The sequence below is a fragment of the Fukomys damarensis genome, unplaced genomic scaffold (genome assembly GCF_012274545.1).
Source record: "Fukomys damarensis isolate Sample0158 unplaced genomic scaffold, DMR_v1.0_HiC HiC_scaffold_36, whole genome shotgun sequence".
Classification (NCBI taxonomy): Eukaryota; Metazoa; Chordata; class Mammalia; order Rodentia; family Bathyergidae; genus Fukomys; species Fukomys damarensis.
Genome location: NW_022900948.1, coordinates 5,460,740 through 5,477,297, shown reverse-complemented (window position 1 = coordinate 5,477,297; position 16,558 = coordinate 5,460,740). Strand labels below are relative to the sequence as shown.

The following is a 16,558-nucleotide window of genomic DNA, read 5'->3' as shown; positions in this document are numbered from 1 at the left end:
ATTTTTTTTTTTTTTTTTTTGTACCAGGGATTGAACTTGGGTCCTTGTTCTTGCAAGGCAGGCCACCGAACTGCTGAGCTAAATCCCCGGCCCTTTTCTCTCTAGATTTGCCTACTCTGGAATTTCATATAAAGGGAATGTGAAGACCAGTTTATAATAAAAAAAAAAGCTTATAATTTAAAGAGAATGTGACAATAGGTGGCCTTTTGTGTCTAGCTTATTTTCAAGGTTTACCCATGTTGTCACATGTATTAGGACTTCATTCCTTTTTATTGCCCAAAACATTTCTTTGTACACATGCACTACATTTGGTTTATACATGCATGCTTTGCTTCACTTGCCCTGCCTCTACTTTTTTGGCTTTTATGAATAATCCTGCTATGAACATTCATGTAGAAGTTTCTGTATGGACACATGTTTTCATTTCTCTTGTTCATTTAGGGGTAGAATTACTGGGCCATCTGGTAAACGGTTTTCCACATGACCGCAACATTTGACATGCCCACCAGCAGTGTATAACGGATCCAGTGACCTCACCAACACTTGTCACTCTCTTTTTTGGTTCCGGTACGTTGCTCCACTCTGTTTCCATTGAGCTATTACCTGTCATGATTCCTCTGTGTATAACATGTCTTTGACTGCAGAGAACACTTCATTCCTGTTTATTGCCAAATAATGTTCCATTGTATAGATACACTGTAGAATTTGCTTTATCACTAAGTTTGAGCAATATGATTACAGTGTGACTTATTGTCTTTTTTTTCATGTTTCTTATACTATAACTTTGGGTTCGTTGGGATTATTGGACTTGTGAGTTTACTCTTTTTATCAAATTTGGGAAATGTTTAGTCATTTCTTCAGATATTTTTTATTGTCCTCTTATTCTTGGGGGCACTGAATTACACATACATAATGTGCATGCCTGTATCCCTAGCTGTTTAAGCTGAGGCAGGAGGATTATACGTTTGAGACCAGCCTGGACAATTTAGTGAGACCTTGTCTCAAAATTTTAAAACAATTTAAAAATAGTACCAGGGATGTAGTTCAGTGGTAGAATGCTTGGCATGAGCAAGGCCCTGGGTTCAATTCCTAGTACAGCAAAAAAATAAAATTTAACGTATCGCATGGGTAGTATAAAAAGTTAACCAGTCTTTTATATCTAGCTTACCATTAATCAATCCCATCTAATACTTTTTTCATATTGTATATTGTGGTTTTCATTTTAAGAAATTTGATACACTTTTTTTTTTTTTTCTTTTTTGTACCAGGGATTGAACTCAGGACCTTGTGCTTTTGAGGCAGGCACAGTGACACTGAGTTAAAGCCCCCTGGCCCAATATGCATTTCTTTTAGTATTTTCAATGTCTAGCTTTTTGAGCATATAGAAAACAGTATAATAACTTTTCTAAAAGAAGTCTTTGTGTTCCAGCAGCTGCAGCAGTTTGGGCTTGTTTCATGATGGGCCCTATTTTCTAGTTTGTTTATAGGCCTGGCAGTTTTTGCTTGAATGACACACATTGTGGATTTGACTTTGTTGGCTGCTGGATATTTCTATTCGTATAAGTAGTCACGAGCCTTTTTACTGAGGCACAGTTAATTTGCGTGTAAGTAGCCTGATCCTTTCCCTTTTTGGTCTTAAGATGTGTTAGGCAGGACCACACATCCTCGTGTTCAGGCAGACTGTTTCCCACAGCTAAAATCCCCTCCTGCGTACTCCTCACCGCACTTGATGTGAACGGTGAGATCTTGCCGTCGACATCTTTGATCTGCCGTTTTTCCTGTTCCTGTGCGGGTGCCAGCACTGACCCCTTCCCTCCATTGCAGTGGCTCTTTCCTTGGTCCTAGCGGCTCCCTCACATGTGTGCCTTGAAAAATACTCGGCTGAATATTTGAATTGACCCTCAGTAGATTTTGTGTTCTCTTTCTTTGTTGCTCTTTCATATTTGCTACCCTGTCCTGAGACCTCTTGCTACTCTGTTCCTTCTGAACTCTGAATTTCATTCTTTAAATTTAGGGAGTAACCTTTGCGCTGCCTAGTTTTCCTTTCCCTGTTCCATGGCCTGGAATGCTATTAAAACGATTGTTGGATTTGTCTTATTTCTTGCCTTAAAGAGATCACTATCTTTTATTATACAGTGGCTAATGCCTTCAAGACGTGGTTCACATGTCTTGTCTGGTTTTGGTTGTTTCAGGTGGACAAATAAATCCAGGCCCTGTTACTCCATTTGAATCAGAAGTGGAGCTACCTTCACTCTATACCCCCTGCCCCAGATTCCGGGGAATGAACAGGGGCTGCTGTACCACTGAGCTGTTATATCCCCAGCTGTTTTTCTTTTTATTTTGAGACAATGATCTCACTAAGTTGCCCAGGCTGGCCTCCAACTGTGATCCTCCTGCCTCACACTCCTGATGTATACCACTGGCCCGGCTCTTTTATTCTTAATGTAGAATTCTGTTTTGTTTTTTTTTTTCTCCTCTTTTTCAGTACTTAAAAAGTGTTTCACTGTCTTCTGGCCTTCATAGTGTCTGGGAATTCCACAGTATTTAAATTGTAAGTTATGACAGGCATAGTGGTGCATGCCTGTAATCCCAGCACTCGGGAGGCTGAGGCAGGAGGATCGCTGTGAGTTCGAGACCAGCCTGGACTGCACAGTGAATTCCAGGGCAGTCACAACTACATAGTGAGACCCTGTCTCAAAAAGCCAAAAAATAAAAAATAAAAAATAAATAAAATTGTGTTACTTTGTATGTGATATGCCATTTTTCCCTGATTACCATTGTAAGTTTTACTTTTTCTTTCCTGATCTTCCGATACTCCAGTTACTTATTTATTAGGCCTTTTGATATTGTTACAAAGATCCCTGAAGCTGTTTTTTAAAAATAAATTTTGTCTCATCAGACTAGATAATTTTGTATACTTTTTCGTTCACTGATTCATCTAAATTTTACCTCAGCTCCATACTATGTATTGTATGTGATTTTTAGTTTTTCACATTGTATTTTTTAGATTACAAAGTCATTATTTGGTTCTTTTTAATATTTTGTATGCATTTGTTGAGATACCTATCTCTTCATTCAACAAGACATTATTTTTTTTCATTGAGTTATAGTCATGATAGCTGCTTAAATATCTTTGTCTGTCTGACAGTTCCAATACCATGATTATCTTTGCTCTTTGTAGATTGTCTTTAAAGTGAAGACAGCTGGGTGTGGTGGCGCACACCTGTAATCCCAGCACTCGGGAGGCTGAGGCTGGAGGATCGCTGTGAGTTCGAGACCAGCCTGGGCTACATAGTGAGTTCCAGGTCATTGTCAACTACATAGTGAGACCCTGTCTCAAAAAACCAAACCAAACAAATAAACAAACAAATAAAGTGAAGACAAATTAACATAAATTGAACAGATGTGTTACTACCATCCCAATTAAGAAATAGAATACTGTTAGCAGTCCAGAAACTCCAGGAATTTCTTGGGTTTTGTTTGTTTCTTTGTTTGCATTGTTTATTTGATATGTTTTACAAGAACGAGAAGATAGATTATAGGATGAAGGAGATAACTGATTAATCAAATTTCTGAAAGGGATGAGAAATAAGGTATTTGACTTTATTGGTGATAAGAGCTTTATAAATTAAAATCATAATGAAGTACTACTAAAGTGCTATCAGAATGGTTAAAATTTAAACCTTGAGTGACTCAAATATTTGGGAAAACTATTTAGCTGTAACTTCTAAAGCTTTACAAACATAACGTGTGTACCAATTTGATGCCTAGGTATGTACTTGTTAGAATTGTGTTTATGTTACATTAGAAGAAACATATAAAATACTCATGGTAATATATTCTTAAAGCCAAAATTTAGAACTATCCCAGATATCCATCAGCAGTAGAATGACTTCATATAATGGAATGTTATATAGCAGTGAGTATGAATAAATGACTGGTGCATGCAAGCAGTGTGGAAGGATTTCAGATATGCAATACTGAATGAAAGAAGCCAGATAGAAAGGGGTCACCATCATTTGAGTGGTGGCCATACTGCTACGTTCTCTTTAAAAACTCCATCAACTGTTCTGGTCTGTGGACTTTCCTATATTACACACGTTGTTATGGTTTATACCTAATGTCCCCTCAAAGCCTCATGTGCTTATAGGTGGCGCTTTTGGGAGGTGATTAGTCCGTGGGTCTGTGATACTCATTACTGAATTAAGTTCACCGACAGGTTTATAGCTGGGTGTGACATTGGGAGATAAAGCCTGGTTGGCAAAAGTAGGTCATAATGGGTGTGGCCTGCTCCTCCCTTGATTCCTGTTTGCCATGCCATGCAGTGTTTCTCCTCTGCCATTCCCCTCTGCTATGCTGCCCTACCTTGCACTGAAACCTTGAGAAACTGTGAGCCCAAATAAATCTCTTGTTTAAATTATGGTTGTCAGGTAGTGTGTCCCAGCAATGAGAAGGTAACTAAGATATATGTCATAATGAAAAAAAAAAAAAGAACTTTCCCTACTGTGTGCTCATCTTTTTAAAACATCTAGCCATTTAGCTACATTCTCAGCATATCAAAATACATTTATTTATTTTTTTTTCTGTACCTGTACATTTAGGGGAATAGAAGATTTCTTATAAGTGAAATCATTGAAAGCTAAATCTTGTTTCCCTGGCACATTCTTTAACTGTTGCAGAGGTACTGTTTATCCCTGCAAAGCTCCAGTTCCATATTGGAGTTGTTTAAAATAGTTATTTATGTGTCGCTTAAATCTTTTACAGGAAAATTGTTTCAAGACTTTGCAGAAGAGGTTGGGAACTACCATGAAACTGTATTTTTACCCCCACCCCCGCCCAAGGAAATAATGCTCTTTAAAGCCACTTGGGAATTTAGAAGTTGAATCGCTACAAGATTTGCACAGCCTCAATGATGAGGTTCAAATGTCCTACAAATTACTAATTTAATGACCAATTCAGTTACTTTAAAAACAGGCTGTATTATCTATTTCTGTGTAACTAATTATCCAAATTTCTGTGGCTTAAAGCAACCAACCTCAATTTCTGTGAGTCAGGAATTAATCGGCCTCTCTGGCACAGGGTCTTTCCCAAGGATACAAGGGAGATGTCATTTGGAGCTATGATCTTAACTGATGGCTGGACTTGAGAAAGAATCCACCCCCAAGCTCACACACATGATTTTGGAAGGATTCCTTTCATGGTGGTTTTTCATACTGAAAGACCTGAATTTCTCACTGACTGTTGGGTAAGGAAGCCCTTTGTCAGTTCTTTGTCATGTAGGCGTCTCCATAGGGCAGTTTATAGCATTGTACCTATCTTCTATCACAGTCAACAATCGAGAGCAGGAAAAGGTAAACAAGATGAGAGTCAAAGTAATTTTATCACATGCATTAATTTTTGTTGTAGCCTGTGCATTATAAGTGACTTTCTAGATCCAGCCTGTACTGAAAGGGGGGAATTATACAAAGCCATGAATATAAAAGGTGGGGCCATTGGGTGCCACTTTAGACCCTATCACACTGGCCTTTGGCTACAAGTACCCAAGACAGTAATATGCATAACTTGAGTTTACAGTGCCATCAGAGTTCTTCTCCATGAAAAGTTTCCTTTGGCTTGTTTATTCTGACATTTCTTCTTTAGAGTGTTTGTCGAATCTTAATAAATGTAGGCAAAATGTAGTCTCTTTGGAAGTTTTCAAGCCTTCTCTGTATCTCATTTATCCTATATTTCCTTCATTCTCTGTCCAACATGGCAAATAACTGTTCTTTATATGACTGTACAATTCCAGAGTTACACGCATTGTGTGTTTTGAAGACGTGGAAAAGTAAAATATTCACTTAGTCACGTTCTGTTCTTATGCAGGAGGGTATTCGCCTACAGACACACATTAGTGGAGCTCTCATCTGGTGGTTACCCTCATTTGCCCCAGCAGTGGGAGTTTTGCTGTAGGTCATCAGTTTTTCCTCTTAATTATTGTCTCAAAAGGGGATATTAATGATGTTAGTAAATTCAAAAAAAATCTCTTTAAAGCCTTCTTCATTTGCAATGAAATACTATATTGTTGTCTGTTTTTCTTACTAGTAGGTAATGAATTTGAAAAAGACTTGAATTGATGGCAGCTTTTGGCCCTTATTAAACAGAAGAGAAAAATTATTGGGGAATAAATATCCAATTCTATGAATAAGAGGTTTTCTGGTTGTAAAATAACATTTATTTGTATAATATTTAAATAACACAAAGGCAGATGGTTAATAACTCCTATTTGCAACCATAAAAGTAAAATAAGTTGATTTAAAAGTTTTTTTTTTTTAATTAAATGGACATGTGGGCCATTACTCTGTTGCTGTTTTCCCCTGGGGAACAAATTTAGAGGAATATAAAAATATTTAGAAACATTTTCTCAGTCATGGAACAGTTTCTTTTTTTCTCACTAGTTCCTTTCTGTTCTTGTCAGAGGGTTAATATTGAAATTCTTTTTTGCAGTGGGTCGTTTTCCCTTTTACCCAGGAATAGCTTTTGTAGCCAATCATGGCATCAGCAGTTATTTTGACTCTAACTGAAAAAGATAAAGTTTTCCCTAAATTTATTATATATGTGTCTTACCACTGAGTGAGCATGAGAAATATGTACCCATCAGTGCTGACTGGTTGGTAATTTCTGAACTGAGATGCCACCACGCTGCTCATAAATAGCAGAGTAACAGAATCACAGAGCATTTGGCGGAGATCAGTCTCTAAATGGATGAGTTTGTTTGTGAGCAAATAGCTACTCAGCTTTTGACTTTTAAGAAGACTCAATGTGTTTTCTACCCTAGACCATTAGATTTCCGTGAGTCCCTAGAGATCTTGAAATTTTTACAGACTAAGGAAGACTAACAGGGCAGCAACTGAGCTTTGGTGTATAAGGGTACATTGCGTTTTACGTGGGAAATGGGGAGGGGTGACCTTGTTTCCCTTCTAGGGAACTTTACCCCTTACCTTGCTGTCGCAGAAATTTGCCATGAGTGTTTAATGAGCTTAACTTAACATGATGTCATGAGATGAGAAAGGAATACAGATTTCATCAGTGAAACCTTGCCAGTTAAATATTTGGCAGCCTTTTGTTTCATTTATGGCATATTTATAAGACTGTTTTGCAACACCTTTAATATTTCACATATATGCATAGTTAGGCTTTTATGCAAGTTAATTGATATATAAACTTGTCTAAAAGCATGAGTTTGGTAACTAAAAACATTGCCAGTCCTTGCCATGTTTCTCCAGTAAGTGTGCCACAGGAACTAAAAACTGCTGGCAGTTTAATGGTTATATTGTCTAATACTTTCTGTTTCCCTCATTGGAACTTGTCAACATTCCCAACTATATGAATGAGCAAGGAGGAGCTAGAAAGAAGCAAGTGACTATGACTTGTACCTTCAGCTATATTAATCCCTACAGTCACTTGTCCGTCTCTGCAAAGAATAAGATTGGTAGAAAATTCGTAGAAATGGTCTGGGAGATGCCATTATCTTTTTGGTAGGTGAAGGCAAAGTGGTTAGAAGTTAAGTACAGCTTTAAATTATCTCACATTTTTAACAATCATCAGATAGTGTTTGCCTCATTATAATGCTTTGTATAGTTTTTAAATTTTACATTTGGAAAACCCAGTTTTTTTTTTTTTTTTTTTTTTCCGGAACCAAGAATTGAACTTAGGACCTTGCGCTTGCCAGGCAGGTGCTGTGCCACTGGGCTACATCCCCATCCCTTCGAGGTATTCTTTTAAACAATTCTTATTTTAGTGTGTCACTTGACAGGGGAATAAACAACTATAGAAGAAATACTATCTTGGGATGGAGAGTCTTGGATGAAGCCAAATGGCTCTCTGACATCTGCTGCTTCCTTCAAAGTGTTCTCCCTGCTTACGGACTTGCACTATTGATAGGAATATCCTTTTTGTTGTTGTTTGTTTTGTTTTATTTTGTTACTTGGCATTTCTCATATTTGCTAATGAAAAAAATCACAAAGGCTGTTACATCAGATTAAGGCTTACATTTCTCCAATGTGTTATAATAGTAGGCCATTATGTGCAGCGATACCTCTTGAAGTGGAGATATCTAGAATAAAAGAAGCCAGTTGGACACAAAAGGAATTTTGCATAGGATGATCTGATCTTTCAGATGGTAAATGAAGTGCAAGGCTAAGAGACATGTCTTTTGAGTAGGATATACAAAAAGATGTCTTGAGCACTCTGCGAAGAGAGGCACTTTGAGAGTGTAGAATAGAATACTCAGGTGTTCCAAGTCCTTGTTATGAACTCACAATGAAAGATAGGGATTTTAAAATTCAAAACACCTTATTCCCACTCCCAACTCTCCTTAACAGAAGATCCTAACTGTATGTACAACAATAGGCAACACAGAGATTTTAATAAAACATTTTTTTGTCTGTGTGTGGCAAGCTGTATTATATGAGCTTAATCTCGAAACCTAAAAACAGTGCGAGAGACCTAAAGCCCAGATAATCAGAAAGAGGTAGTAATTTTTTATTGATCTGACCAAGAATTCTTTTTTCTAGCAGTGAAGCAAATGGTGATTTGCTTAAAATATGTTTTAATAGTCAAGTATTTAGACATTCTGTGTGTGTGTGTGTGTGTGTGTGTGTGTGTGTCTGAGAGAGAGAGAGAGAGAGAGAGAGAGAGAGAGAGAGAGAGATTGCAATACTCAGTGTGGAGCAATCACTTGGAGAGTGACTGGAAGATCTAATATGGAGCAGTCTAGGTGCAGTCCAGGCCCAGGGAACAGAGACCTAGAAGTTTGTCTCTGTCTCTTTGTGTCGCTGTCACACACAGAAACTTGACGCTGTATAAAGAGGGTGAAATCACTGATGCTAGAACAGTGGCAGACTGCTACATTGGGCTGTTTGTGCCATTGAAAGCTCTAAAAGGTTCGCCATTCCTGCTCTAGAACAAGACGTTGGTTGAGGGGCTGCAGGCATTTAAGTAAGAAATTATAAAATATCAAAGTTACTACTATCTATAATGCTAGATAAACTTATCCAGAAATTTATCCCCTTATTGACTGGAAGTTTCATGGTATTGTAGTAGCTTTGTTGACCCATCTGGTTTCTAGTCTTGGTTCTTCTACTGCTATCTCTAATGAATTTGGACAAGATTACTTAAGATTGCCTAGACTCAATTTTCCAAATTGTATGGTAGGGTCAGCAATACCTGAAAGAGTTGTGTGATCTAAATGGTGTAACTTGAATAGTGCTTGCTGTGCACACTAAACTGCAAGGCTACTTCTCTTGCCATTTTTTTGGAAGATATATTGGAAGTAGTTGAAAAGAAATGAATCAGATTATTGACTGCCAAACCTAGTTATGTGCTAAAATTATGTGAGGATCCTTTAAAGACTAAGGAATGGAATTGCTGAATCAGAATCTGTTGTCAGAAATCTGTTTTTTAGAAAACTCAAATAATTTTGATGCCCAACTAAATTTTTGATCAATGAAGTACGTGAATTATTGGAATTCAGTTTTATTATATACCATAGTTATGTTCAAATAAATTGAGTTACATAGCTTACATTATCTATGCTTAGCTTAGGGCCAGTTTGGACACAAGCATTAGTATTGCTTTTATTATATCTCAATTTGGAAAGCATTGAAATCACCTGATTAAGAATTATTTGTTCTACTTCCTGTCTTGCAAGCGCAAGGACCCGAGTTTGATCCCCGGTACCAAAAAAAAAAGAATTATTTGTGATAAAGTGTATTCCACAAATACTTATCACCTATTCTATACCAGATACTTCTAATCATAGCTATCCTATGCTAGATACTTCTAATCCAGTAAAAAGGCAGACATTCCTACTTTTTGGAGCTTAGTAAATTGAATGTTGTTGGAGGCATTTCTAAGAACTAAGCAATTAAGTCTCTGCTGCAGTTATAATTGAAAACTTATAAGATAACCAAGCAGGAAGTTTGCTACCATACATAGTCACTTAAATTCACTTTGTAAGCGATCCCATGCAGTATTTCCTCTTGGGGAAAGACTTCTGTCACTTTGTATAGCATTTGTGAGATTTATTCATGTTTGTCTCGTGTGCTTATTTGATTGCTTATCACAGTTTATCCTTTCTCCTATTGATAGCCACTGGGATTGTTTCTGGTTTTGGCCATTTGAATAAAGTGACGGTGAACATTCTTGCACAAGTCTTCGGTGAACATATTTCATTTATCTTGGGTAAATACCTACTTGTGGCACTGCTGCTATTCACAGGAAAGGTGTACATTTTGTTTTGAAAGAAACTGTCCAGCGGTTGTGACAGTTACCCTACCCCCACCAGTGTTGAACCACGCGCTCTGCCACTTTGCCCACTTCGGATGATGTCCACAGCTGTGGCCATTCTGGTGACTGTAATGGTATCTTCTGTTTTTAGTCTCATTTCCTCAGTCACTTTTCTTGTTGCTGAACACCTGACCCCCACACTTGAAGGAGAAGAGGTTTATTTTGGCTCAAGTTTTCAGCCTGTAGTTGGCTGACTCCAAGGCAGGAAGGCAGGACAGAGAGGCACAGCAGAGGAAAAGCTTCTGATACCGTGGTGACCAGAAAGCAGAGTGAACGGAGGAGCACGGAAGTGAGATATACCCTACCGGCTCACACTTGAATGCCCTGCCTCGTCTAAAATCGCGCTTATCTCTAGCACCCCCACGGTTCAATCACCCTTCAAAAATCCCACCTTTAAATACATGAAGCTTTGGGGGGACGTCCAGATGTCAAGCATAATAGTGATGCATGCTGTTCGACACTGAATCATGTGCTCATTGGCCACGTGTGCATACATATTAATTTATTCATTCATTTATCTATTTTGCAGTACTGGAGAACGAACCCAGTATCTTCTCGCTGAGCCACACTCCCATCCCCTTTTTAAATTTTTAAATATTTGAGACAGGGTCTCACCAACTTGCTAAATTGCCTAGGCTGAGCTTGAATTTGTGGCCCTTCTGCCTTAGCCTTCCTGAGTACACCACCATACCTTGGGGCATTTATTGATTTATTTATTTTGTACCAGGGGTGGAACTCAGGACCTTGCCCTGGTGAGGCAGGCACGGTGCCTCTGAACTACATCCTCGGCCGCTGGTGCATGTTTGTTTTTAACTCTGAATCTTTTGCCTATCTTTTACTTGGGTTGTTTGTATTTTTGTTATTGTATTTTTCCTTATCTTGTTTACAGTCCTGTTTAGATATATGTTTTGGCAATGGTTTTTCCAAATCTGTAGCTTCCCTCTTTTCCTTTTCCCTCCGGTCACTCCTTCCTCTCCCCTCCCCTCCTCCTCCTTCCACTCTCTCTCAGAGGTGGTCCATTCCCACTTTTTTTTGGGGGGGGTACAGGGGATTGAACTCTGGACCTTGCATTTGCGAGGCAGGCTGCAGCACCACTGAGCTAGATCCCCAGCTCTCATTCTCACTTATTTCTGCTTGTTTGTTTGTTTGTTTGTTTTTGCTAAGTCTACTCTTGGCTCAAATTTGGGATCCTCCTGCCTCAGCCTTCCAGAGTGCTTGGATTTACGGGCAGGAACCACCATGCCTAACCTTTAATTTTCTTTCTTTTTTTGGTACCAGGGATTGAACTCAGGTCCTTTCACTTGCAAGGCAGGCCACCGAACCGCTGAGCTAAATCCCCGGCCCAAACCTCTAATTTTCTTAATGGTGTCTTTTGATGATTGGAAGTTTTAAATTTTGATAGAGTCTAATTTATCTTTTTTTTCCCCCTTTATGGCTGTTGCTTTCTGTGACCTGAGAACATAGTCTCCTTTGCTTTTGTCTAAAGGCGAAATAGATTTATGTTTATGTTCAGCATATATATTTTTTTTCATTTTTACAGATTTTTAAGAATAGGTCTTCTAAACAATGTAAAGTAATATCCAGTTAAATTACTTTTATATATGAACAAATACATGAAATTTAATCAATTTTTGTGAAAATCCTATTAAATGTCTTTTCTGAGAAACTATGGACTACCCAAACGATGAGATCATTTTCCATAGTTAGGTTTTGTTTTCAGTCATGTGGTTTAAGGGAATAAAGATTCCGCTGATAAAATAGAAACCCTGACGCAGAGAGGTGCTTAAACATACATCGATGTAGGGAGAGGAAGGCAAAGGCAGACTTCGGCGTCCTTCTGTGTGAGAGGCGGGAGGGAGAGAGGAGCAGCGCCCACGCCCGTGCCGTCTCCTTGCGCAGAACCCACAACTTCCGGGGGCTGCGTCCCTCTTCGTGTTCCCGGGTGTCTCCACGAGTGCTCTCTTCAGTCTCACACCTTCAGATCTGACAGAAGACGACCCCGGCCTTGCTCCTTAGGCAGTGACTGTCACTGTGTTCCTTCTTGAGGCTTGGATCTCAGCTCCTCCATCAGCGGAGGGGTCTCATGCGTCGGTGGAGGAGCAGGCCGCCTGATACTCTGTCCAACTGAGAGCAGTGGCTCATTTAAATTCTCACGTAACATTTGCTCTGAAGGTGGATTTCCTGATGCTTTCCACTTAAGTAACTGTGGATTAACTTCTGGTGGGGCCAGTGCAGTGGAAGCTAAGCAGAGCGTGTAACTCCAGACTGTTAGGCAGCTGCACATGGTCATAGTTCTGCCTTAATTCACTGCATATTGCTTCCTTTGAAATTTGCGACCAGATTCTAAATTATTCACCTTTAAATGTCTGCAAGTACTGAGAACATTTGGCCATTTGTTCACCTTGCTTGAACAGTACACCTGGGTAGGGTAAGAACATATTTGCCAAAGCAAAGAATACTTCTCTAAAAGATTGGACTGCTCCCTTCATAATGTTCTCCTAAGTTAGACAAGACATAGTGTGTCACTGATCGTGTTTTAATGCAGTCTTACTAGTGATAGTATTCCATATTGTCCAGCTCCCCAAAAATATTTTTTATGAATTTAAAAATGTTTCTAATATAAAGGCTGTATTATCAACAAATGCTAGTTTGAAATAGGATTTTGAAGATTACCCCTCTTTAACAATGCTTTAAATTTTTATCTCCTTATCCATTCCTCATTGCTTTCTTTCTGAAGAAGTTATGGTTTATTGTGTCTCCACTAGGTACCTGGCATGTGATTTACACAGTGAATGGCCCTGCTTTTGGAGCAAGTTAATGATATAATATCCCCATTTATATTCAGAACAGTCAACACTTTTGAGCTCTCAGAATAATAAAAGCACCTGCATTTAATATACATGGAAGAATGGGAAGGCAAATAGCAGATAAGGCACAATCAGGTAAGTGTAATCAGATAAAATATCACAATATTATAGCAGATCAGCATCTGGTAATGACTTGAATTTTCAAAGACTGACAAACAGCATGGCCCGAAGCAGCCAGGCGTACCTCATTCAGAGCAACTCTTCTCAGAGCTGATTGCTCCTCTCATGTGTTTTCTGGCAGATTAAGCAGGGAGGGTTTCTTATTTTAACTCTTCTAGAACTGTACTCACCACTGGAAAAACACTGGCAGTGTTCCTTTTGAGCTCAGATCAGAGATGAAAACAAATGACGTATCTGAAAGTAAAAGCTTGTACTCCCAGCAGTTATCTCAAATTGATCCAAATCAGTTTTATTAAAAAACATATTGCAGCACTAGGGAGAGCTTTCATTTCCATCTCTGTACTTTGTGCGTGGCATTGACTTTTTATTCTTCTAATTTTTTTTTTTAACAGCAGGGGAAAACTGTTAGGTTATTGGAAACTGCTGTCTGAGAACGCCTTCACTTTTGACCAGGGACAGCTGGTAAACTGAGCGCTGCATCTCAAACTTGCATAAGCCCCAACCTAATGAAACCATATAGAGCCAAGTAGAACGCATCAGATTTTCCAAAGTAGGAAATGGACAGGCCTGACTTCTAGAGTGGAATTTAGCAGTTTTCTTTTTCTCTTAAGTTACTCTTTGCTGGAGGCCAGTGATCTCTTCATTTAATCTGTGTCATCTTACCATGTGCTGTGAAGGTGTGGAGAGTGTAAGTGTAAATTGAAAGATAGGAGCAGGGCCCAGGTGCAGCAAAACTGCAGTGAACATATGTCCAGCCCACAGTCTGCACTCCTGGTGGTATCTCCAGCCATGGTAGGGCCCATTGTTTCCCAAAATAGGCATGTCCACTTGTCTTAGCTTCTGCCATAACAAAATACCAGAGACCTGGTGGCTTGAACAACAAAAATTTATTTTCTTACAGTTCTGGAGACTGAAGTCCAGTATCAGGGTGCCAGTATGTTAGTTCTGGTAAGGTCTTTTCTTCTAGTTTGCAGACCATGGTCATCCCTCTGTGTGCTTATGTGACATCCTCCTCTGTGCACAAGTGCTGGGTCACAGAGAGCAAGCCAGCTCTTTTGTCTCTCTTATAGTTATACAACTCTCATTCTGAGGGTTCCACCATCATGACCTTATCTAAACCTAATTACCCCCCAGAGGCCCCATCTCTAAATACCATCACAGTAGTAGTCAGGACTTCAACAAATGAATTTTGAAGTGATACAGTTCAGTTCTTAGCACGACCCACTTGTATTATTATGGCAAAGCTAGTAAGGTTGAGACAAGAAGAACCACTGCCTTCAAAAAGGTTCACATCAAATATGCAGTAATAATAATTTTTTAGAAGGTTAACATGAAGAGTATTAGTAGTTCGGTCCTTAATGGAACTTTGAGACTTTGAGAGTCTTGCTAGACATGTTCTTCATCTTTTAACCCACTCACACTCAATCATCCCTTAATTTAGGCTTTTAGAGGAAGGGGTCAATCAGAAGAGAAAGTGTTTGTGCCAGGAATAAAATTGAAAAATGCACCTTCTAGGATGCTTGTGGTGTCAACACTCTCATGTACTATTATACTTTCTACTCTTGCAGTAACGTGGACTAATGCCTGACTCCAAAATGCCAGATTAACCCACAAGGGGTGAATTCATTCAGCCAAGAAAATTTCAGTTATATTCTGAACACCAAGGTTGGGAAAAGAACTGATTTTTAGACGATTCCTAATGACAGGAGTAGAAAGCACAAAGGAGTTCGGAAAAATATGGGTTAATTACAAAATCCTGTTTCTGGAGCATTCTATTTTGTATAATGTTTCCCTTCACATAATTCATCATTGAATGCTTTGGGGAGATGGGCTGGAATTTACATTTTACAATTTAAATATTGAGCTTTTTCAAGGTCATGAGATGAGATCTAGATGATAAATTTAAACATGAATTGCACAGTATTGAAAGTTGAAAATGCCTCCCCCAATGGTTTTTCATTTTGTTTTTGCATTTTAGTTGTAGCCTACCAGGGACAATCAAAGCCTGTTGTTATTATTTTAACTTGTCATTTTATAGTCTGTGCTACGAAAGGCAGGGATGGATGGCCATGTTAAAAAAAAAAAAAGGAGACATATTACTATCTGAGTGATGGTAGGCAGCTTAGGTAAACTGCGACTGAGGCAATTTCAACTTCCAAATTGAAAACATTTCTGTTTCTGCTTGAAGCCACGTTAAGAAGTATTTCATAAATAGTGATGGTGATAAGGCAATCAACCAAATTATTTTCCGTTTGCACCTGCATCCCTTACCCTTTCATCAGAGCCCTCTTCTTGGAGGGCTGTGGTGCTACAGTCTGTAGTATCAGAGCTATCTGGAGTTTGGTCTGAGCACTGATTCATCTCCAGTATTTACATATGCATAGTGCCATATGTGACTGTGTGAGAAAAATAAGCCTTTCTAATTTAACACTTCGGCATATACATTTTGTTGCCACCATCCCGTTTTGGATGTATGAAGTCTCAATCTCTTGGTTGGAAATAGTCTGAGGAGCACAAAAAGCCTGGCAAACAGGGTAGGTGTGGTGGCACTTCTGAGAATGAGAGTAGGAATTATTACCCTGCAGGAATTTTTGATTACTTTCCGAGGATAGCATCTGTTGTTCTTTTCTTTTGTATGTAACTTGTTTTAAAGCTTTTAGGTGATAAAAAATACTTGTTAGTTATATTTTAAATTATGTTTGAGTCTCACACTCTGAACAAGGGTAATATCTGAGTTTACCTTTGTTAAACACACACTCCAAATCTAAGTTTTTGTTACATTTCAAGGTTCTAGAATTAGCTCAGATTAGATCTTCATGTGTGTCAGTCCTTGCTACATGTTCATGGGAGTTATTTAACTGTGGGCTTCAGCTTTCTCATTTTAAAAGCAGACCCCCCGTCCTCCCCAGTCAGACTGTGTCTAGTTTTTTGCTCTAAAAGATAGTTTAGCTCTCTCTGGTGTGTCCATAGTCATTGCTACCAGAAAGCAGCTAATTTCCAAAAGCCCTGGAATGAAGATACTGGTATGCAAAGCTCAGTTATGGAGCTGGGTTCGGGTGAGGGACCTTTCTGCAGTCTGCTTGTGGCCTGAACAATGGGCCTTGAACCTTGCTGTCTTTACCATAACAAAATCCACCAACCAACGAACCGATGTATAACATAAATTAAAAAATAAAACTAGGAAAATATTATTTTTATTCTAGCTTTAATAATCTACTCATTTCTTAGCATATATATATATATAT

General features: G+C 38.7%; 2 long non-coding RNA genes across 3 annotated transcripts in view; one reads left to right on the top strand and one right to left on the bottom strand.

The window, feature by feature from the left end:
• The window catches only part of LOC117284329, a 57,262-nt gene that overhangs the window by 1,647 nt on the left and 39,057 nt on the right, over positions 1 to 16,558 (bottom strand). The window lies entirely within an intron of this gene.
• Positions 10,504 to 16,558, top strand: part of LOC104864195 — a 16,021-nt gene continuing 9,966 nt past the window's right edge. For both annotated transcript variants that reach the window (XR_002025448.2, XR_002025449.2), the window contains exons 1-2: positions 10,504 to 10,615; positions 13,092 to 13,268. This is a non-coding gene — a long non-coding RNA (uncharacterized LOC104864195). The remainder of the gene's footprint in view (positions 10,616 to 13,091; positions 13,269 to 16,558) is intronic.